Raw genomic sequence first — 23,876 nt, forward strand, 5'->3', positions numbered from 1 at the left:
AACCACTATTGACTATGTTCTGGATTGCTGGTGGTGTGTGTGTGTGTGTGTGTGTGTGTGTGTGTGTGTGTGTGTGTGTGTGTGTGTGTGTGTGTGTGTGTGCGTGTGTCTGCTTTAGTGAGGAGTGTATTTGTGTGCATGTGTTCATGTGAGCATTTATTCATGTGTGCATGTGTGCATGTGTGCATGTGTTCATGTGTTCATGTGTGCATGTGCTCATGTGTTCATGTGTGCATGTGTGCATGTGTGCATGTGTTCTGACATCATGTACAGGTCGTAAAGTGTGTTTCCTGTCTTCCTCTCACAGGTGCTGAGGTTGGGCTGGTTCACTGCAGCAGGGAACCTGATGTCACTGACACAAATAGTGATAATGAGGATAGGTGTGTTGAGGCACTGGCATGTTTGCCAGGGTCTGTCATTGGGCCACCAATCGACAGTACACAAGTGTCCACCCCATCCATGCACACAGTCATACTGCCAATACATCCATCATCACCAATGTCTTTAGCTGAGGGACAGTGTACAGTCAGCAATGGCCAGAACAGTGTGGTATCTATGGCACATACATCCGGACACAGCAGCCATACCAAGATGTCTGGAACGGTACCACATAGGCAGATGTCCAGGGGTTCTCGTCAGAGCACTGCTGGCCATCATGCCCCTGGCAGACATGCCAAAGGTCTTACAAACTCATGCATGTTCCAGGCTGTCATGGAGGCACAGGCACATATGGAACGGTACACCAGACAGGGACTAAGAGCACAGAGGGCACATAACACCGCTTTAAATGACAGTATCCGTGACCTAGCAGGTGCCATCTGTAATTACACTGAGGTCACTGATAGATTTTGGGGTGAGACATTAGATGTCCTGTGCAATGTCATGTCCATGTGTCAGGACAGTGTGGGACAGTTGAGATGTCGACGTGGATGTATGCCAGCAACATCAGCAGCTGGCAGTCACCGCAGATGTCCCTCAAGTCACAGCCGCTCCCGTAGTGCCAGTACCAGCCCCAGCAATGTTGGGGGTGGGTTGTCCATAGACCATCCTAGAAGACCACATGCACGTGGCTCTGGCTAGTCCCAGCAAAGACCTAGGTCCAGTGTACATATGTCTACCTCTGAGGATAGTACCCAGTCTGGCTTAGTACCTGATACTGTCAGTAGCACCCCTGCCAGGCACAGGTACCATATTCATGGCCAGAGATGGTGATCTGTAAAGCCTGGCAGGAACAGTCTGTGGCTGTTCCACAAATCCCCGTATATGGCAGCCACATGGTGGAACTGTGTGCATGCAGACACACACACATAAACCAGACACCTAGGGCTAACACATACCCGCACACATTACATCAACATTGGCCCATACCAGTACTGTTGGCACTCACACACACACACACACACACACACACACACACACACACACACACACACACACACACATATACATGTCGATTGTATGGCTCAATGTAGGCCTCTGGCAAACCAACAACACACCCTGTGCATATGATGAAACCTGTGCCACCTCCTGTCATCTGTAACATTGATGCAGGAACAGGCTAACATGGTGCTGATGCAGAGGGTGACTTTATAGCAGTATAGCAATGTTAGCATGTTGTCAGCAGTAAAGTGTAATGATATCCTTGAAGGTGTAGCTGAGCAGGCATGATGCATTAAAGCTATGATTGTCAATGTAGTATTGTTTACACCAGTGTTAATTCCAATACTGTATTGTCTGCCCATGTGCCACTTGGCTAATGTGTGTAGTATTGGCAGCATGTGTTAGAGAGTGGACAGTACATGTGAGATGTGTGCAGCACAGATTTGCAGGTGTACATTTGTGAACATGGTGGAGGTGCACTGTCTGCATGTACGTGCATAGTGGACACATGGGCAGGGTGACATGCCCTGTATTACACAGTGTTAACACTCCATAGTTTCTATTGGTGGCCAGTATGCATTTTATTACACACATTTTGGAACTTGGGTACACATGTGTGTATGACATGGTTTGACAATGTGCTGTGGGTGATACTGTTACTATCTGTCATTGGTTTGCATTCTGGTAGTATACATAACCTCAACAGCCTGACCATAAACAATCGTTAGATGATGTCTTGACAACTGACACACAGATGTAGGACACACAGTAACATTTGGATCCTTCAGGTACTATACTATGCCAGTAACCAGTGGTATTCATCTGCACCCATTCCTGGGACCACTCCTGTTTGGCATTAGCTCTCTTAGGTACAAGTAAACACAGTAGGGATATGTCCATCCACGTCTGGAAATGCATACTGTGGCCTATAATGCATTCTCCAGATGACACACACATCCTCCACAAGGGTATCATACAGACAGATACCTGTTGTCAAACCCATGCCAACTAAAGCATAGTCATCCACCTTTACAAAACATAGTATCCCCACAGTACCACATAGGTAGTAGCCCCCAACATGTTGAACAGGTACCAATGTGTACATACAGCCAAGTGTTATGTCATCTCTCCTTTGGTAATCACATTTCCAAAGGTATTTTGAAATCCCTCAGTGAATCACATAAGCAATAAGGGGTCTGCATGCATATCCACAAAGGTTGTTGTACACCTATAATGATTAGCCATCATTGACAAACTTTGCTGCATTTGAACAGGTCTGAAATATACCTCAGGCATAAAATCTCACTCACACTATTCAATAGAAACTGTAATGGGTGTGTGTGACATGGATGACCTAGGCCAGGGATCACTGCAGTGACTGGGCTTGTCACAAGCATACAGATGTGACCTAAGGTCTGGAAAGCAGCAGCACACTCTGGCAAAGATAACAGATGTGTTCATGGAGAAAGCAGGGTTCCCACCTATGAAATAATTGAGGTCAAATGTACGTATATATATTTGCCACACAGCTACCTGACATGCAATGCACATACTGTTGTCATTAGGTCACATGTATGTATATATATATTTGCCACACAGCTACCTGACGTGCAATGCACATACTGTTGTCGTGTTATGTCATACAGTAGTAAAAGCAAAACGCACAACACATTGACCAGCTGTGTCACACACATACAGCACACGTACACACTCACCAAGTGCAGGATTCAAACCCCTACCTAACTAGGGCAGTGCATATTAACACAAAGTGCTATACACATTACTGGGAGTTCTCTTTTCCACAGGTATATTTGTAGGATGGTGACATCATCAGACTTGACAAAGATGAGTATACCACTTTTAAGGTGTTTCAGTAGTCTTCAAAAAGGTTGCTCCTCTCCAAGGAGACACACACACACACACACACACACACACAGTTGGCAAGTGCAGGATTCAAACTCCTACTTAATTACTTTAGGATATTTGAAGAGTACACATTAACACAACATGCAATATTCATTACTAGAGGTTCTCTTTTCCACAGGTATATTTGTAGGATGGTGACATCATCAGACTTGACAAAGATATGTATACCACTTTTAAGGTGTTTTAGTAGTCTCCAAAAAGGTTGCTCCTCTCCAAGGGGATACACACACACACACAGTTGTCAAATGCAGGATTCAAACCCCTACCTAACCGCTTTATGATACTAGAGAGGTACGCATTAAGATGACATGCTAGACACATTACTGGGAGTTCTCTTTTCCACAGGTATATTTGTAGGATGGTGACATCATCAGACTTGACAAAGATAAGTATAACACTTTTAAGGTGTTTTAGTAGTCTCCAAAAAGGTTGCTCCTCTCCAAGGAGACACACACACACACTCTCTCTCTCATACAGTCAAGTGCAGGATTCAAACCCCTACATAACTACTTTATGATACTAGAGCAGTACACATTTACACGGCATGCTATACACATTATTGGGAGCTGTCCAGTCCAAAGATATATTTGTAGGATGGTGACATCATCAGACTAGACAAAGTGGGTTACGTTAGGTGACATTAGGTGGGCTACATAGAAGGAATTTCTAAACACTTTGGTAATGTGATCATCAAAGGAGAGTTTACTATCTACCTGGGTCCCCAGGGCCATAATTACATTCTCCGTACATACTGGATTACCACCTATGTGGTAATTTGTGTGCACTTTGTTTTATCCAAAGGGGATGACTATGCATTATTTGGCATTCTGCTTCAGGGCATTATTTTGACATCAGGTATCTGTCTCTGTAAGACCCTTCTGGAGGATGTCTGTGTCAGCTGTAGAGTCAATTATGGACCACAGTTAGCAGTCATCTGCAAACTTGTTCAGTCATACTCCTCCCATGCTTGCCTGTACCTCTGAGCAGTATCTACTGAACAGGTGGGGTCCCAGGACCAAGACCTGTTGGATACCATTTGTGACTGGTTTAGAGTCGGACATGGCACCCGCAACTCTGAACATGTGTGTTTGATCTGTAAGCCAGTTGGCCACCCATTCTGTGATATAGCTGTTAATGTTCAAGCTGGTAAGCTTGTTCATGATACCAGAGTGGGGAATGATGTCAAAAGGCCTTAGTGAGGTCCAGGTGGGCTGTGTGGACTACTTTCACCTCTATCTATGACCTTGGTAATTGTTTCAAATAAGTCAACTAGGTTTATGAGGCAGGAAAGCCATGTTGGGTAGAGTCCAGTGTCTGGAGGTCCCCAATGTCTCTGTTTATGGGTTCCATGATAATTTGCTCCATAGCTTTGCAGACCAGGCTGAGTAGGCCTATAGGGCAATGGTTTCCTGGTTCTGTTGTGGCACCCCCTTTGTGGAGCTGGATGACTGTTGCTGTATGCCATTCTTTGGGTACATAGCCTGTGGTAAGGTTGAGTTTGGACAATGAATGTGGGTGAGGGTGTAGTTCCTTTTGGGCTGGTGTAAGTCGCAGCCTGGGACACCATCCAGTCCCATTGATGCTCTGTTCTTAGCTTTGGAGAGGGCTGTTTTTACCTGCATGTCCATGAAGTCTGGGGCTCTGCATTCTTCTGGGATGGACACAGGCCCTTTCAGGGGTGATGGGGGGGGGTTGCACTGAACTTGTCCCCCAGGATGTGGGCAATGTAAGTTGGTTCAGTGTATTTTTTGCCATTTTGCAGTAGCTGACAGCATATTTGGGAGTTGCCACCTAAATGTTTGGTATAGCTAACAAAGGCTTTGTGGTTGTTATTCTTACATTCCTTGGCAATTTGTCTTTAGAAACTGGCCTTGGATTATTTTATGAGCAATCATTGTTTCTTCCTAATAATGATCAGTGATGCCTTTCCTTTTGTGAAGTTTGCTCTATCATGTGTTCATTTCCTTCTTCTGTTGTATAGCATATTTATGGGCGATGACCACCAGATTGGTTTCTTATTTTTGGAGGAGTGCATCTTGGTTTTATTTAGGATGTCTCGATCCATGCATTCCTGTAGATGCTCATAGAATGCACTTGTAAATGATTCGGCAGATTGTATAGCATTATCCTATAGCAAGGGGGCTTTAGAACTTTCCACTTTGGTCTTGGGAAGTGTGCAGTTTGCTTTTGGAAATGTCTTCACAGTGGTTTCCTTGACTGGGGGGGGGGGGGTTGGGATGTGGATGTCCAATGTGATTACTTTATGATCTGATATTACCAGCGAGGGGTTTATCTCTGTTGTGGTACACTGGTATCCCATGTTGGTGATGATCAGGTCCAGTATGTTGTCACCTCTAGTGGGCATGGTGACCAGCTGTTCCAGGACATTTGAGTTTTTAAACTCTAGGAAACATTGGGCAAAGGACATTTTACACGAGTAATTCTTGCATTCAATGTTTGGGTAGTTGTAATCTCCTCATATAATGGTGTTTGTTAGGACCTTTATATTTTCCACTGTTCTCAGGAATACTGAGTGAGGTTCCTGAAACAAGGTAGGTGATCTGTAGCAGGCTACAATCTGATAAGCAGCTTTGCCCAATGTTAGTTGCCCTTGCATGGTCTCCAAGACCTCATGCTGTGCCACTTACCTGAAGGTGTGGGTATCCATAAGGTAAATGGATACACTCCTTCCTTTTGTATTTCACTCTGGGTTTTGGGGCCGAAGATCAGAGGGATTGTGAGTGTTTTACATGGAGCATGTCCAACAGCTCCGTGTTTGACATAGCATTGTATGTTAGGCAGAAATCACCTCTGAGTAGGCTATATGTGAGAGAGTACAGCTGGAGCTTTTTGACATGGTCTGTGTATGGCATGTATTTCAGGCCACTAATGCTCTTTGTGAGGTATTTCTGCAGGCTTTCCAGTTGTTGTAGATGTCTTGTGAGGTACATAGCAGAAGGGGCATTGTACTCTATTATGGATCTAGTGAGTGATGAGTAGAGGGGAACAATGTCCTCTTCTATTCTGCACGAGACACCTGTTGTGATGAGGTGTGCCACATAGAAGGATTTCCTGACTACTGTGGGGATGTGATTATCACAGGTGTGTCCACTGTCCACCTGTGACCCAAGGTCTCTTATCACACTTTCAGTGTTAAGTATACTACCGCCTATGTTGTAGTTCATGGCTACAGAGTTTTTACCAAAGGGGATGACACTGCACTTATTGGTATTGCAATTGAGGCCATGGCTTTAACACCAGGCATCTGTCTCAGTGATGCTCTTTTGTAGGATGTCCACATCTTTAGTATTTACAGTTATGGCTCCTAGTTTGCAGTCATCTGGAAACTTCATTAGCCACAGACCTTCCATGTTAAAGTTTACTTCAGGGAAGTAGATACAAAACAGGACAGGACCCAGGACTGAACCCTGTAGTACTGCACTCGTCACTGGTCCGAAGTCATACTTGGAGTCTGCTACTTTCACATTGTGTGTTCTGTCAGTGAGCCAGTTGGCAACCCATCTTGTGACATAGCAATTTATACCTAGTTTAGTGAGTTTATCTATAATTCCAGAGTGGGGGATGGTGTTGAAAGCCGTGGCAAGATCTACATACGCTGTGCGAACCACCCTACCCTCGTCTACAGTTCTGGTGACTACTTCAATGTCGTCTATCAGGTTTAGGAGACATGATCTGCATTTTACAAACCCAACATGGTTGTGGTCCAGAGTTTGGAGATTACCAATGTCTTGTTTTATAAGTTGCATGATGATACATTTCATGGCCTTGCAGAGCAGGCTCATTAGCATAATGGGGCGCTAGTTCCGTGGTGTCTCCACCCTTGTGTAGTGGGATAACCGTCATTGTGCACCGTTTAGCAGGCACAAAGCCTGAGGTGAGACTATGACTGAACATGGTACATCGGTGTGGTGCCTTTTCATTCTGTAGTTTGTGTAGAACAAAGCCTGGGGAGTTATCTGGTCCCATGGATGCTGTGATACTGGCTTTGGAGAGTGTTTTTAACCTGTGCAGCCGTGATGACAACAACTTTGCAGTCTTCCGTTATAGAGATGTGCTCTTTCATGGGTGAGAGGGGGATAAAATTAGCACTGATCCTATCTGCCAGGATGTTGGCAATATCAGTTGGGTCTGTATATTTAGTGCCATTGAGCTTTAACTCAGAGCAGATCTGAGTGTTGCCATGACATGGACCTGTCTGTTGGGCAGAGATCTCCTGAGTAGACAGTATGTAACAGAGTACAGATTCAGTTAAATTCAGTCTTGTTGCATGGGGCAACTGTTTGAGGCCAGTAATCCTCTTGTTGAGGTACTTCAGTGGTCTTTCCAGCTGCTGCAGGTGCCTAGTCAGATTCATCGCAAGTGTGTTGTGGTACTCTCTGACAGATCTGATGACTGATGAGTAGAGGAACCTCCTTTGACCTACATGCAAAGACCTTGGCAGTTTGTGGGAACACATAGCATGATTGTCTGACCACTTTGTGAATGTGTTTCTGGAAGTAGAGATGACTATCCACATGTGTCCATAGATCCCTTATTATCACCTTCATATTTAGGGTGTTGGCAGCTATGTGGTATTTGTATGACTGTAGCTCGAGGCCATAATTTTGACACCACATCTGTCTGACTGAGACCCTTTTTAAGGATGTCTCTGTTGTCCCAAACATTGAGTATGACAACTTTTTTGCAGTCATCCACAAACTTTGCTAAACATAGCCCTCATGTGTTTGACCGTATTTCTGAAAAGTATACACCAGACAGGAGGGGTCCAGGACTGAGCCATGGGGGACAGCAGTTGTTACCAGCTTGAACAGGTGACCACAATTCTTACCTTGTGTGATCTGTCTGTGCCCCAGTTGGCAATCCATCAGACGACATACATATTTATGCACAGGTTGTTGATTTTGTGGATACGACATGTGTCTGGGATGTTGGAAAAGGGCTTTTCAAGGTCTATGTGGGACATGTGTAGCTCATTTCATTGATGTATGTCCTGGGTGACTGCCTTGAAAACAGTCTAGCAGGTTTGGGAACCATGATCTGCCCCTGACCAAACCAAAATTGGTAGGGTTGGGTGTTTTAGGCTCCCAATAGCTCTGTTTATGACTTCCAACATGATGGACTCCATGGCCTTACAGATCAGGCTTAATAGACTTATAAGACAATAGTTCTCATGGTTTGTTGTGCATCAACACTTGTGGAGTGTGCCAAATGTTGCTGTAACACATTCAACAGTTTCATATCCTGTACAGAGGGTGAGGCTCAACAGACTGTTCAGGTGCAGGGTCTGTTTGTTCTGGAGTTCACTTATGACACAGCTAGGGAAACAATGTAATCCCATAGATTTTTCAGGTTTGGAAGGAGCTGTTTACCCATTCTATATGTGATATCTGTGCTTTCACAATCTCCAGGTATGATGATAGGGCCTTTTGTCAGTGAGAGGGGGGTATGTATGTATGAGCCTGTCTGACAGGATGTTGGCAATGTAAGTAATTTACAGTTTGCACTGACCCAGGACATATATGAGTGTACATTGCTATTTATGACATAGCGGAAGGAAGTGGCATGGTTCTCTATGGACTCCTTCACAGATTATTTTCCAGAACATTGATTGGATAATGTTTGGAGTGCACATTGTTTATTCATGATACTGATTGCAGGTTTATCGATCTTCTTTTCTTTTTCACTTTCTATGAACAACTTAAGTACTTGTGGTACATAGTTTGATTATGACAGGCTTCCAATATATTATATGTGTCTGTTTTCATATAACTGTGGGCACAAGGCAGGACTGGTGAATAGTAACAGGTTCCTGGGGTAAAACATATGCAACTGCCAGATATGTGTGGCCCACTGCTGTACTCAGACATGGCCTAAGTGTGGGAGCATGCCCAGTATGACCTTTGAGTATGTTGCTGACTGACATTTGCTAAATTTGTTGAAGTGTGTGAGTATGCCCAGTATGACCTTTCAGTATGTTGCAGACTGAAATTTGCTAAATTTGTTTAAGTGTGTGAGCATGCCCAGTATGGACATATATACTACATGTGTGTGAAAGATCAAGTTGTTTTTTACTTCAGGGCTCACCTTTGTGTTGTACATTGACAGGAAGCATGCTGTGCCTGCAGGGCTTCCATGTGCCACTTTGCATAGACTTATCAACGTTTCTGCACACAGGGGGTACAGCTATTATTTGTACATTTCTACCCAGGGGGCACACCTGATTGTTACTGTGGGTGTACATAGGATGAGGGGTTCACCTGACACTTATACACATTTGCTAGGCCTGCACTGCTATGTCAGGTACTCCATTTCAGTCTGTACTGTTGCCTATCATACTAGCTTGAGGCATTCTACTGTACTATGGATCTTAGCTTCCAATTTCACGTATATTAGTTTGTGACATCATAGCCTACCCAACCCACATCACACTGCCTGGCCTGCTGTTATCTGTCTGCATAGGCCTGGGGGGAAGTTCAGAGGGCATGATACAGCATTTGTTTGTGTTTGTGGTAGTCTACAATTGTCCTGCTGTGTCTGTGCCAGTGAAATGCTGTCATGGCTTAGTGGTTCAGTGCTGTGACTATAGTGCACAGTATCCTGAGTTCAAGCCCTGTCACTGCTTTTTATTTTCCTGCTTGGCAGACCTGACTGGTTAAGGAACAGTAAAGCAGGTGTGAGCGTGTTTACCCGACTTGCTTGATTTTTCCTGACTTTGCCCAACATTGCCCAACATTGCCCAACGTTGCCCAACATTGCCTGACATTGCGCTAGTTTGTGCGGTGTGCAGCTCCGCGCAATTGTACTTAAATATGCTAAATATTGGTAAAATGTGCTTAGAACTGCTTTATATTGCTTAAAATAGGGCAATCATGCTTCAGGTGGTGCTGCAGGGCTGCCTATGTTGGATACACATAGTACACTCCCTATACATGTTTGAAAGCAGGTAGTGTCAAGTTAGGCATCCCTTTTATTGTATGTGCGTGTCAAAGAGAGGTGTCATTTCCAGGGTTCCTACTGAGTCAGTGTATGTGCTATGCATTGCATCTTTCCCAAGGCCAAGGTATACTGGGCACACCTCCTTCTGCCTACTGGGTCAGGCTCAGGTTGTTCCTCCTCTGAGTCACGCTGTGCCTCTGCAGGCCTTGGCAATGGTGGGGTCTGTTTGGCTCTGCCTCATGCTGTTCCTGCTGCAGCTGTTTTCACAGGATCATATTGCGTAGCATGGCATATGCCATGACAATTTGGGTACATGTAGTTGGTGAGTACTGCAAGGCTCCACCAGATGTGTCCAGGTACTGGAACCGTGACTTGAGCATCCCAAACACATGCTCAATAATGTTTCTTGTTTGTGCGTGTGCCTCATTATGGAGTTCTTGTTCAGGTGTGTGTGCATTTCTGATGGGTGTCATCAGCCAAGGCTCCAGTGCGTATCCAGCATCCACCACTACGTGACCATCAGGGATGTCCCCATTGCCAAATCTCTGGTAAAGCTGCATCAGATGCCAGATGTGGGAATCGTGATAGCTTCCAGGGCAGCCAGCACACACATTCATTATTATGCCCTGGGCATCGCACATGACCTGGCAGTTGATGGAGGGGAAGCCTTTGCGGTTGATGTAGACCCTACCCCGCTCATCGGGTGGTGCTTTGATGTGTATGTGCATGCAGTCTATTGCACCCACTACCTCAGGGTATTCTGCTATTTGGTGGAAAAGACGCATATTGCTAGCCAATGCCTCACTAGAATTGAGGAAATATATGTGCTCACCAACATGGGCTGTCATGGCATCCAGGAACCGGTGCAGTACCCTGGTTGCTGATGCCTGTGAAACCCCCATCATATTACCAGTTGGTCTCTGGAATTTACCTGTAGCTAGTATTCATAGGCCAACACATACCTTGGTATCCACTGGGATGGGTTCCCCTCTGTTGGTTCTGTGTGTGAGGCGTGGCCAGCACAGCTCAACAATTTGCTGCAGGAGGTCTCTGTTCACTCTATAGTGCTCCACTATCTCCAGCTCATGTAGCCCCTGGTAGGTTACCCTGGGTCTGTACACTCTTCTCCGTGTCCTCACTGTGGGTTGCTCAGCAGCATTCACAACATCACCACCCTCAGCACCTTGTACATGTTGGTTTATGATAGCAATAGCAGCCCCTAACATTAAGTTTTCACTCTTTGTATACTGCAGTGTTGCAGATATCTTGGGGAAAAAAAACAGGGTAGACTGCTGTTTGCAGAGTTTAAAGTGCTGGGCTGGGCAGGGCTGGACTAGTCTACTGCCTGTATAATTGGCTGATTCTCATATATTTCACCTGGCAGCTCTGCTAGTTTTCCTTGGTTAACTTCCTGCTACTTCTTTTCCTTCCTTTTTCCCTTTCTGTTTCCACAAGGGGCAGCACCGCGCAAACAAGCGCACATGTGCGCACAAGCGCACACACGCTGTGTGCCCATTTGCAAGACATTTCAGATATATCCATGGCATACACCTTTGGTTTCTTGTTTTCAGCTAGGACAACTGTAGACACGCCTCTTGCAATTATGAGCAACTCAGGGCAAACACATGCCACTGTGCTCCAATCACCTTACTGTCTTTCAGACATACCCCCTCATGATGTCACCTATCTTCTACTCGACTACTACCCTACTCCTACACTTACACTCTAGGGACATGGCTCACATGTTGGGGAAAAATGGGATTCACTATCCTTATCCTCATTTGCATAGGATTGCCTACTAATGCTTGGTTACATCTCTCACACTGAGCTTCCCCCCCTTAGCAACTACTACTCAGTGGCCATGTTGTTTTCAGCCTGCCACTCACCTGCATGGCAGAACAAGCTTTTTAGTGAAAATGCCCATTTGTGGCTATTTTTCACTTTTTTCATTTTATTTAAAGCGCAGCACATTTGCGCGCCACTGCGCTACGCTTAAACATCGGCGATCGGGGAAATAAAACTGGATTTTAAGGATTTACAACATTTGCAAATGCCAATGGCCTTATATTTGGCCATTGGCATGCTTCCTCAACTAGATGAATCCTTTATTTGGAGCTGTCATAGCTCCGTTTAGCTATTTGCAGAACGGTACTTTGTTACCAACAAAGTACATTTCTGCAAATAACACTACTCTTCCATGGACAGGTTAGTGTTTCCTGGATCACAAATTTACTTCATTTGCATAGTTTTCAGCAGCGAATGAGGTAATTTGCATACCATAACACTGTCTGTGCAAAAGTAGCTTTAGAAACTCTCATGCACGCCCCTGCTGGCTATTGCTGAATCGTTCGGCAGACATATTGCCTGTCTGCCGTCTTACACTACTCTTAGACTCCGTGCAAGCCTTTGTGAATCCAGCCCAATAATTGTGCCATTATAGTGATGGTCAAACACTGAGCATATGACCGTTGTTTAGATACTAACATAAGCTAATCTCTTTTTGTTTTAAAATAGTGTGAATAGCCATACCCTGTATTAAATGTAATATATGAAAAAGGAATATTTATTTTACCTGATTACTAATCTAATTTGGTACATTGTTTGCAAGCAAAATACCTTAGTATTTGGCGATTGCTTTAATTCTGCCACACAAATGCACTTGTAAAACAGATGATCATTGTCAAGCAATGCCCATCTTTATGGTCTTTATAGTTTGACATGGACTATTCTCTAATAAATAATAGTGATGCATAATAGCTAAATATAAACAAGATGAATGTTTTATTTTAAATCATTACTATATAATTTGGTGCAATTTTGTATGAAATGGAGACTGCCCTTTTTGATTTTTTTTCCATCTGAATGCTATGTTAATTCAACTGCTCAACAATAGCATTGTGAGCCTGTAAAATACATCATCTGCATCAGTTTTACTCCATAAATGTGCCAGTTAAAAAGATGACCAACAAGAAACAATATGCAACATTGTGATCTTGATTCTTTGAGAAGTGCTATTTTGTACCATAAGTGGGAAAAATGGACTTATTTAGGCAGGAGGAAAATATTGCTTTATTTTCTGCAATTGCTTGAACCAGTATACTTGATGTGTAATTTCTCAAACCATCTTCTCCCACTCCCACATTTATTTTTCCACCACTCATCCGGTACTAATGGAGTACTGATCTCGTGGACCTTTTTCACACTCAGCTCAGGAGTGGTGTCTAGTTAAATAACTTGCTCAAAGTCACACAGGCAATGGATGCTGAGGGAATCAAACCTTGGACCACTGGACCACAGGAAACAGCTTGTTAACAACTCATTCATCTAGCCAACTACCAGACAAAATGCTTGTTAGTTTCTTACTAACTTACTTATTTTCTTATTTACTGGTAAATTGGTAGTATGAATGAGGCACCATAGTTCATGTCTATTAATAATAATATAAGTTATTTTACTTCTGGTAATGTAGTATGGTACCAGTTTTGATCCCAAAACACTCATGTTTTATTCATTTAGTATAGCTGTAAGGTATAAATAGACTATCTATAGTAGTAAATAAAATAGATTAAACAATAACTATAAATAATTAAGTGTACTCATTTAACAGACAGTCCCTTTCCATAAAAAAATGAGACTGTGTGAATCAAATCTTTAAGGTCTAGGACTAGGTCCATCAGTATGTAGTTTTAACATATAACATTATGAAGCTTTAAATCTCTATCCCATACTTCTACACAAAAATATGATTTTTTTAAAACACAATTACTATATATTAAAATAATATGTACTTCTCAAAATCTGTGCTGCAACATAGTAATGGCACTAGTTAGTATGCTGTTAAGATAAACTAATGATAATAGTAATGGCATTGGTCAGTATGCTGATATACTAATGATAATAGTAATGGCACTGGTCAGTATGCTGATATACTAATGATAATAGTAATGGCACTGGTCAGTATGCTGATATACTAATGATAATAGTAATGGCACTGGTTAGTATGCTGTTTAGATATACTAATGATAATAGTAATGGCACTGGTTAGTATGCTGTTTAGATATACTAATGATAATAGTAATGGCACTGGTTAGTATGCTGTTAAGATATACTAATGATAATACTAATGGCACTGGTTAGTATGCTGTTAAGATATACTAATGATAATAGTAATGGCACTGGTCAGTATGCTGATATACTAATGATAATAGTAATGGCACTGGTTAGCATGCTGTTAAGATATACTAATGATAATAGTAATGGCACTGGTTAGTTTGCTGTTTAGATATACTAATGATAATAGTAATGGCACTGGTTAGTATGCTGTTAAGATGTGTTAATGATAATAGTAATGGCACTGGTCAGTATGCTGATATACTAATGATACTAGTAATGGCACTGGTCAGTATGCTGATATACTAATGATAATAGTAATGGCACTGGTTAGTATGCTGTTTAGATATACTAATGATAATAGTAATGGCACTGGTTAGTATGCTGTTTAGATATACTAATGATAATAGTAATGGCACTGGTTAGTATGCTGTCCAGATATACTAATGATAATAGTAATGGCACTGGTTAGTACACTGTTAAGATACACTAATGATAATAGTAATGGCACTGGTCAGTATGCTGATATACTAATGATAATAGTAATGGCACTGGTTAGCATGCTGTTAAGATATACTAATGATAATAGTAATGGCACTGGTCAGTATGCTGATATACTAATGATAATAGTAATGACACTGGTCAGTATGCTGATATACTAATGATAATAGTAATGGCACTGGTTAGTATGCTGTTAAGATATACTAATGATAATACTAGTGGCACTGGTCAGTATGCTATTAAGATATACTAATGATAATAGTAATGGCACTGGTCAGTATGCTGATATACTAATGATAATAGTAATGACACTGGTCAGTATGCTGATATACTAATGATAATAGTAATGGCACTGGTTAGTATGCTGTTTAGATATACTAATGATAATAGTAATGGCACTGGTTAGTATGCTGTTAAGATAAACTAATGATAATAGTAATGGCATTGGTCAGTATGCTGATATACTAATGATAATAGTAATGGCACTGGTCAGTATGCTGATATACTAATGATAATAGTAATGGCACTGGTTAGTATGCTGTTTAGATATACTAATGATAATAGTAATGGCACTGGTTAGTATGCTGTTAAGCTATACTAATGATGATAGTAGTGGCACTGGTCAATATGCCATTAACAAAAAACGGACTTCGTTCCAACAAATTTTCAGCTTTTATTACACCAAAAATCCACCAGATTGAGCGCTTTCATCTGCCCTAAGCAGATTTCATCATGATCTGTCTGCAGAGGCAATATAATCTGACAGTTGGTAAAACTGAAACTGAACTTTTACGACTTGTTTTTGTTACTTGTCGTTGGTATCAATATGCTATTAAGATATACTAATGATTTTCTTATTTTTAGAACTGCTGTTATATCACATACAGCATGTCCTCACCTACATACCAGAAACTTGCGCCAAACTCTGGAAAATATCCTATGTTACACCCATACATAAAGGCAGGACACCCACTGAACTTAATAACTACAGACCCATTGCTTTACTCTCCCCCTGTCCAAAATCCTACAAAAATGCATCCATACCCAGGTGCTAAAATATCTCCTAGACAGCAAAATCCTGTCACCTACTCAGCATGGTTTCAGGCTTGCCCATAGTACCACTACGGCCCTCATCTACTTCACAGACACAGTAAACCGTCTCAAAAATGAAGGCCTGCAGGTGTCAACTCTTTTTTTGGATATGTCCAAAGCATTTGACACAGTCTCACATCAAATCCTACTAAACAAACTAAACCAGTATCACCTATCAAATTCCACTCTTACCTGGTTTCAAAGCTACTTAACTGACAGGTACCAAGCTGTGAAATAGGAAAATTCTCTCCCTCCTCAGCTGCCTATAACTATAGGAGTCCCACAGCCTTCTATCTTAGGACCACTGCTATTCACAATCTTCACAAATGACCTCCATACTTTCACACAGCATGCATCTATCATTCAGTATGCAGATGATACTACATTAATCTGTGTTGCACAAAACATTCCTACCCTCCAGCAAACAACTCAACTAGTATTCTCTGATGTTGAAAACTACCTTATCAAAGCCCAACTTATCCTCAATCCAAAGAAACTCAGCTTATGATTATAACCAGCTCTAACAAAAACACTGATAACAGTCAATTCACTATCTACTCTACAAATGCTACTCCAATCACTCCAGTGACACAGGCTAAGCTATTGGGAATAACCATAGACTCCCACCTAAAATTTGATAGTCATCTCAACTTGACTATTAAAAAAGTACATACCAAACTGTGATCCCTCTTCCGTATCAAACCATTTCTTACCAACAACACAAGATCAGCCATTGCTCACTCCCATCTTCTAACCACCCTTCTCTATGCATCTCCCATTCTGACTAATCTCAACAAAACTGAACTAAGCACAATGGAAGCCTGCTATAAAATAATTGCCCCTTTGCTGCAATTTGCTCATATAGAACTCATCACTGTACCACTTTGAGACAGCTCCACTGGCTTGAACTGACCAACCTCCTAACCTACAATCAGCTCTACCTCTGTCATTCTATCTATTACCTTCCCAATAAGTGTCCCGCCCTCAAAAACCTAGTACAACATCACTCAGCAAAAAGGCCTCTTGGATCATCAAGCAAACTACTACTAGAAGTCACCAACAGCTACAATAGCTTTGGAGACACACTATGTAGTAGTTCAGTGGCTAAAAAATGGAGCTCTCTCCCTACTTGCATATAAAAACATCGTCCAAAGCCTCCTTTAAAAACCTCATTAGGCAACATCTCAAGCAAAGTTGGCAGTGCAATGACTGCTCCCCAGCCCAGTGAAAGCAGATAAGGTACACATACTAAGTCTGGAGTACTTGATAATAGTTTTCACTCTTACTCACAAACACTGGCTAATCTACAATGTATGTACTGTACCTGTGTACTATACATGTATTCTACCTATGTTCCAAATTTTAGCTGTACACCACAAATCTATTAATTAACTTTATTTTTAAATTAAGATTTTCTTGTTTCTTCTCTCCACTGTAACTGTTGATGTGCTGCATAGCACTGTATAAACATGTCTGTTGTAATTTGTGTGTATACTGATCATGTCTAAATATCTAAATGTATCTGTAATTTTTCTATGTGGAGCTTTTCTCCCTGGGCCTCTGCTGAAAAAGGGCCTTTTTGGCTCAGTCAGACACCCCCGGTTAACAAATGTAAAATAAAAATAAAATAAAATAAAAGAAATAAATAAATATTGGGACCTAGGGTAGTTTGGATAATCAAACATATAACTGAACTAGATAAAAAACTTCTAAAAATGTTTTTGATGAACATTAAACAAGAAAAATAAAACAAATTTACTGTAAGTACAAAAAAGTACAGTATGTTATTGTAGTACAAGCTAAAAAAACATGCACAAGTGAATACACATAATGTTTACATAGTCAGACCTTATGATTTTTCCTTCCCAAAAACTATGGAAGGTTGCATTTGGATAATTGACGTTACAGATAATTAGCAGTGGGATAATCAACTCTGTACTGTATTGTCTCTTATCACCACTGAAACAGGTACAAGCAAACAAAATCTGAGGGTAATGCTACTCAATGCTAGAAGTCTAAACCTCAAAATGCACTCACTCGAAGGCACTCCTTAAAATGGAGAACATCGACATCTGTGCAGTAACAGAGACCTGGTTCAAGCTCCAGAGAGCACCCCCACGTTACCAGGCTATAATTCATACCAAACCTTTTGGCCACCTAACCCGGAAAGAAGCACTAAAGGTGGAGGCATTTCCATATTCATTAAGGATATCCACACCTCCAGGCTAGTTGCACAGCATAATGCATCCAAGATTATCCAAGTGCAACTTACTCTGGGCAAGACCGCAATCCAAATTGTAGCTTGCTATAGACCCCCCCCCTCCATGCCCCAGGATTCCCACTCCTCATTTCTTGATACACTGGAAAGTATTAGGGTACAACCCAACACCCTAATAATGGGTGATTTTAACTACTCCACCATTAGCTGGGAAAACTACTCATGCACCAACTCTTTTGCTCAACATTTTCTGGAATTCATAAATTCCAACGCCTTGGATCAACTTATTCACACCCCCACCAGGGGCAGCAATATCCTAGACCTGGTCATTACCAACATGGGCAACTGGTCTTCCACACCAGAGGTCAATTCCTTGTTGGTCATATTTGACCACAAACTAATCACCCTAGACATCCACATCCAATTAGAGAAACCACCGTAAAAAGCTTCTCCAAAGTCAACTTCACACTTCTTAAGACAGAAATGGCAAACTTCATGACACCCATGCAGACGGACAACAGAGGTACGACTGCTGAATCCTACACAAATGCACTTTATAAGCACTTACACGAGTGCATGGATCATGCTATCCCTAATCAAACCAAGATGCTATCCTCCAAAATAAGGAAGCCAATCTGGCGGTCCTCTGCCATAAACAAGCTCTGCAACAAAAGAAAGAAACTCTTGCAAAAAAGAGAAAAATCTCATGACTCGAGGAATTCCCTGGTCAACCTCAATAAGAAACTGAGATTCCTCATAAAATCCTCCAAAGCTAGTTACGAAAACAAAATTGCCACTGACTCTAAAGACAACCACAAAGTATTCTATAGCTATGTCAAGAATCTCAATGGCAACACTCAGATCTGCTCTGAGTTACAGCACAATGGCACTAAATATACAAACCCAACTGATATTGCCAACATCCTGGCAGATAGGTTCAGTGCTAACTTTACCCCCCTGTCACCCCCTAGAGGGCCCATCTCTATACCGGAAGAATGCAAAGTTCCTTTAATCACGGCTGCACAGGTAAAAAACACACTCTCCAAAGCCAAGAACACAGCATCCATGGGACCTGACAATATCCCAGGCTGCGTTCTACACGAACTACAGACTGAACTGGCACCCTACCTAAGTACCATGTTCAATCATAGCCTCACCTCAGGCTTTGTGCCCACTGAATGGTGCACTGTGATAGTTATCCCACTCCACAAAGGGGGAGCCATGACAGACCCCGGGAACTACCGCCCCATTAGCCTGACGAGCCTGGTCTGCAAGGCCATGGAACATATAATCATGGAACTCATAAACAAAGACATTGGTAATCTCCAAACTCTGGGCCCTACCTAGTTTGGGTTTGTAAAAGGCAGATCATGTCTCCTAAACCTGATTGACTTCTTTGAAGCAGTCACCAAAGCCATAGATGAGGGTAAGGTGGTTCACACAGCTTATCTAGATCTCGCCAGGCTTTCAACACCATCCTCCACTCTGGAATTATAGATAAGCTCACTAAACTAGGTATAGATTCCTATGTCACAAGATGGGTAGCCAACTGGCTCATGGACAGAACCCACACTGTGAAAGTAACAGACTCCAAATCCAACTTCAGACCAGTGACAAGTGGAGTACCACAGGGTTCAGTCCTGGGTTCTCTCCTGTTTGGTATCTACTTCTATGAAGTACATGCTAACACAGAAGGTCTTTGGCTAACAAAGTTTGCAGATGACTGCAAACTAGGAGCCATAATCCTCTTTGGTAAAAACTCTGTACCCTTGAACTATCACATAAGTGGTAGTCTACTTAATGCTGAAAGTGTGATAAAAGACCTTGGGACACAGGTGGACAGTAGTCTCTCCTTTGATAATCACATCGCCACAATGGTCAGGAAATCCTTCTATGTGGCTCACCTCATCACAAAAAGGTTTTTCATCCAGAAAAAAAAGAGGTCATTGTTCCCCTCTACTCATCACTCATTAGACCCATTATAGAGTACAACACCCTTTTTGGTATGTACCTCACAAGTACCTACAACAACTGGAAAGGCCACAGAAATATCTCACAAAGAGGACTACTGGCCTCAAACAGATGCCCTACGCAGACCGTCTTAAAAAACTCCAGCTTTACTCCGTCTCATATTGCCTACACAGAGGCGATCTCTGCCTAACATACAAAGCTACGTCAAACCCAGGGCTGTTGGACATGCTCCACTTAAAGAAATCCCAGTCCCTCCGAGCTACAAGCTCTAGGGACCTAAACCTTGTTATCACAATAAACGGAAAATACTGGAGGGATAGATTCCTGTCCCAGAGACTTTCCATACTCTGGAACAGACTACCTATCTATGTCAAACAGAGCTCCTCATTAGCACTCTTCAAGAAAAATCTTGATGATTGGATGGGAAATAAGAAATTCACCCCAGGGATCCCTTCTGTGTCTCTGCTTGACAGGGGTACAGGAAAATAATTTTCTTGGGTGACGAAAGCCAGGGTTCCCTTTTGGCTAGGCTTGTATAGGCCCTAGGGCTAGTAGCCTAGTACCTACCTATGAACCTATGACTAGAGTCTTTATGTATTTTTTTCTGGTGCCACTTGGTTTATAATGCAAAATCACAATTTGGTACTCTAGATGCAGCAGACTGCAATTATTATTTTGGAATTACATACCCTAAGCTATCCCCATTTGCAGCATGAACTATTGCAGTAAATTACAGGTGCATGATTTATCTACCTTTTACTTATTCATATATATCAATTTAAACCTAGAGAGATGTTAAAGTAAATTCTGTATACATCCAATCGCTTAATCCTAATGGTCACATTGGTTAATATACTGAATAGTTTAACAAGTATTCACTTTTAAATCTGCATTGTTTTGCATTCTGATTTTTGGGACACTGCACTTTGAAACTAATAACCTGAGGTAGCTGATGTTTTGATTACTTTCACTGAGTTATACAAATGTGCATCAAAAGTTTCTGACAAAAAAAGTCCTTTAGTCAAAATGGACAAGAATGTTAATTAACACTTGTATAGGTGTTACTTCCCCTTTCCTGTACAATGTCTGCCTCCATCTCTCCCATGTGTCACTTTATCCATTTGAGGACCTAAACTCCATCAGTCCTTCTGGCAATATATATGATAGCATTACAATCATATTTTTTCAGAAAACATTATACTGGCTGCTCTATCTTACAAAACAAACACATATACACAGACACTGATCCGTAATCCTAGGCAGGGCACACATACACACACACACACACACACACACACACACACACACACACACACACACACACACACACACACACACACACACACACACACACACACACACACACACACACACACACACACACGCACATGACACACACGCACATACACACCCACACACTCACAGTGGCACACTGACACACACATGAGTACACTCCATTTCACACAGTACACCAGTTATGTTAGTCTGTGTTCTTCTCTTGCAGGGATAATCAGAGCTGCTGCTTTATTTTCTGTGATATACACAATGTTATTTTACTCCATTTATGTATTCATATTATTAAAAAAATACACTTGCCAGAAGAAAATGTTCTTTTCATGTGATACTTGAGAGGAAAAAAGCAACCAGCAAATAAATACTGATATGGTTATTTTTTTAATTAATTGTCAAAGGAGATTACCCTTTGCTTATAAACAGAACACTTTCTGTTTCATTTCTGTGTATTAGAAAGGAGTCTGTATCATAAATATTTTAAATAAATAAATACATCATAAAGTGCAATGCGACTAAGGGGTATTTATATTCTTTTGTTAACTGCAGGCCATCTTACATACTTCATAAGATCACTGCTTTTTTAATTTATTTTTGCTGTTAAGATAAATGATATTCTCAGTATTTTCCCATAACATATATCGAATGTACAAAGCTCGAATGCCAAGGAAATAATGGGAAATGATTACACAAATACAGAAGTTTAAAAAAATAAACTGCATCTGCTTTTTGCAGGGGGCAACCCCCCTCCATCACTTATGTAGGTGTTCCTGAACATACCATCTCCACATTTGCACCAACCTGAAAAGGGAAAAATCATGTGAAGCAAATCAGTCTCAGTGGGCACATCCTTAGACATTATACTAGCAGTAATTTCCTGTGGAAAGCAACAATTAGTATTCTGCTCCTTGGTGTCCTGTGTTTCGGGCAATTGACATTTGGAAAATTTCACCTTGACTTCCTGGACATTTCCTCAAACTCACCTCGATTTCAAAATGGTGGAGAGTAAATCTGCAAAAATACAGAAGCTTGCTTCATTAAATGACAGCCTTCCCTTTTTTAATGCAGCTGAAAAAAAAGATATATATACATACTTTCTCAGACATATTTAATAACGAGGTAAACATCTTTTGATGATTTCTGTCAGAAAGATCTGCTCCAGATTTCATGGATAAACAAACAGCTGAATTTTTATAAAGCACTCAAAATCAACTTGTGCAGTTTCAAGTCAAAAGAGTTTTGCATCTATTTAAAATAAGGAAACTGTTCTTTGATGCCCTCAATGCCAAAAGAAATGGTCACTGAGAAAGACAATAATGAATTTCTTAGGTTTCAGTGTGCTGTTGGGGAATAGTGTTGAATTGCATTACTTTCTTAATAATAGTTTTCATTTCAGATGTTGCAGTTTCTAAGAATTCTATTTTACAGCATAATGGCTGCTTTTGTTACTTAACTAAGTGGACAAGGATGTCAATCACATGCTGGAGGGATAGATTTGTCACCCAGAGACTCCCTATGCTGTGGAATAAAATCCCAGTCCATGTGAGGCAGAGCACCTCGCTGGACCTGTTCAAGAGAAATCTTGACCGGTGGATGGGAGATCGTAGGTTTACCCCGGGAATCATCTCTGTGTCACTGCTGGACAGAGGCACAACAAACTAATGGGCACAGTATTTTTTAACATAAGGGGTGGCGTAAGCCACAAAACTTTGGGCTAGGCTTATAAATACCTTAGGGCAGATAGCCTAGTATAAACCTATGAACTTATGAACCTATTTCTGGCAAACAGACTCTCATGACTAACTGCTGTTACCAAGTAACTTATCAGCAGCTTTTGAATTATTGTTGTTGAATATAAGAAATACATTTATATTTTTTATAAAATCTCACTTTCACAGGAGAATGTCTAAGAATACTTTTCATTATGAGACTGGATATTGTTATGCAAAGGTGATTTAGCATTTAGCACAAAAAGCAATAAACTTGTACCATTGAAGATCACATAATATTCTGTGCAGCTTTTGAGAAAACATTTTCAGGTAGAAGATAAATGGAATTAACATGACATTATTCTTGTAGACTTTCAGTGCTTAAATTTCCCCCTTATATCTATATAGTCTACTATCAAAATGTCAAGGTGAATTACCTCGACCATTCACATCCTCACCCTGGAACAACAAAAATTATGATAATTGCTGAGAATGTCGATTCCTTCAAAGGAAAGAATTGACATTCAATCACTCACCATCCTGAAAAAAACATCTGCTACAAGGTGGAAAATATCCTGCATCCCCCACACCCGCTGCTACTTATATATTCTAACTACAAGACTGCATGCACTACAGTGAGGAAAAGGGTAATTTTCCAGATCCCCACAGTAGTGTGATACCCTTCAAAACACCGACGTTCCAAACTGCGAACACAATCTCGG

The sequence above is a fragment of the Protopterus annectens genome, chromosome 2.part1, assembly GCF_019279795.1.
Source record: "Protopterus annectens isolate FY-2018-M chromosome 2.part1, PAN1.0, whole genome shotgun sequence".
Classification (NCBI taxonomy): domain Eukaryota; kingdom Metazoa; phylum Chordata; order Ceratodontiformes; family Protopteridae; genus Protopterus; species Protopterus annectens.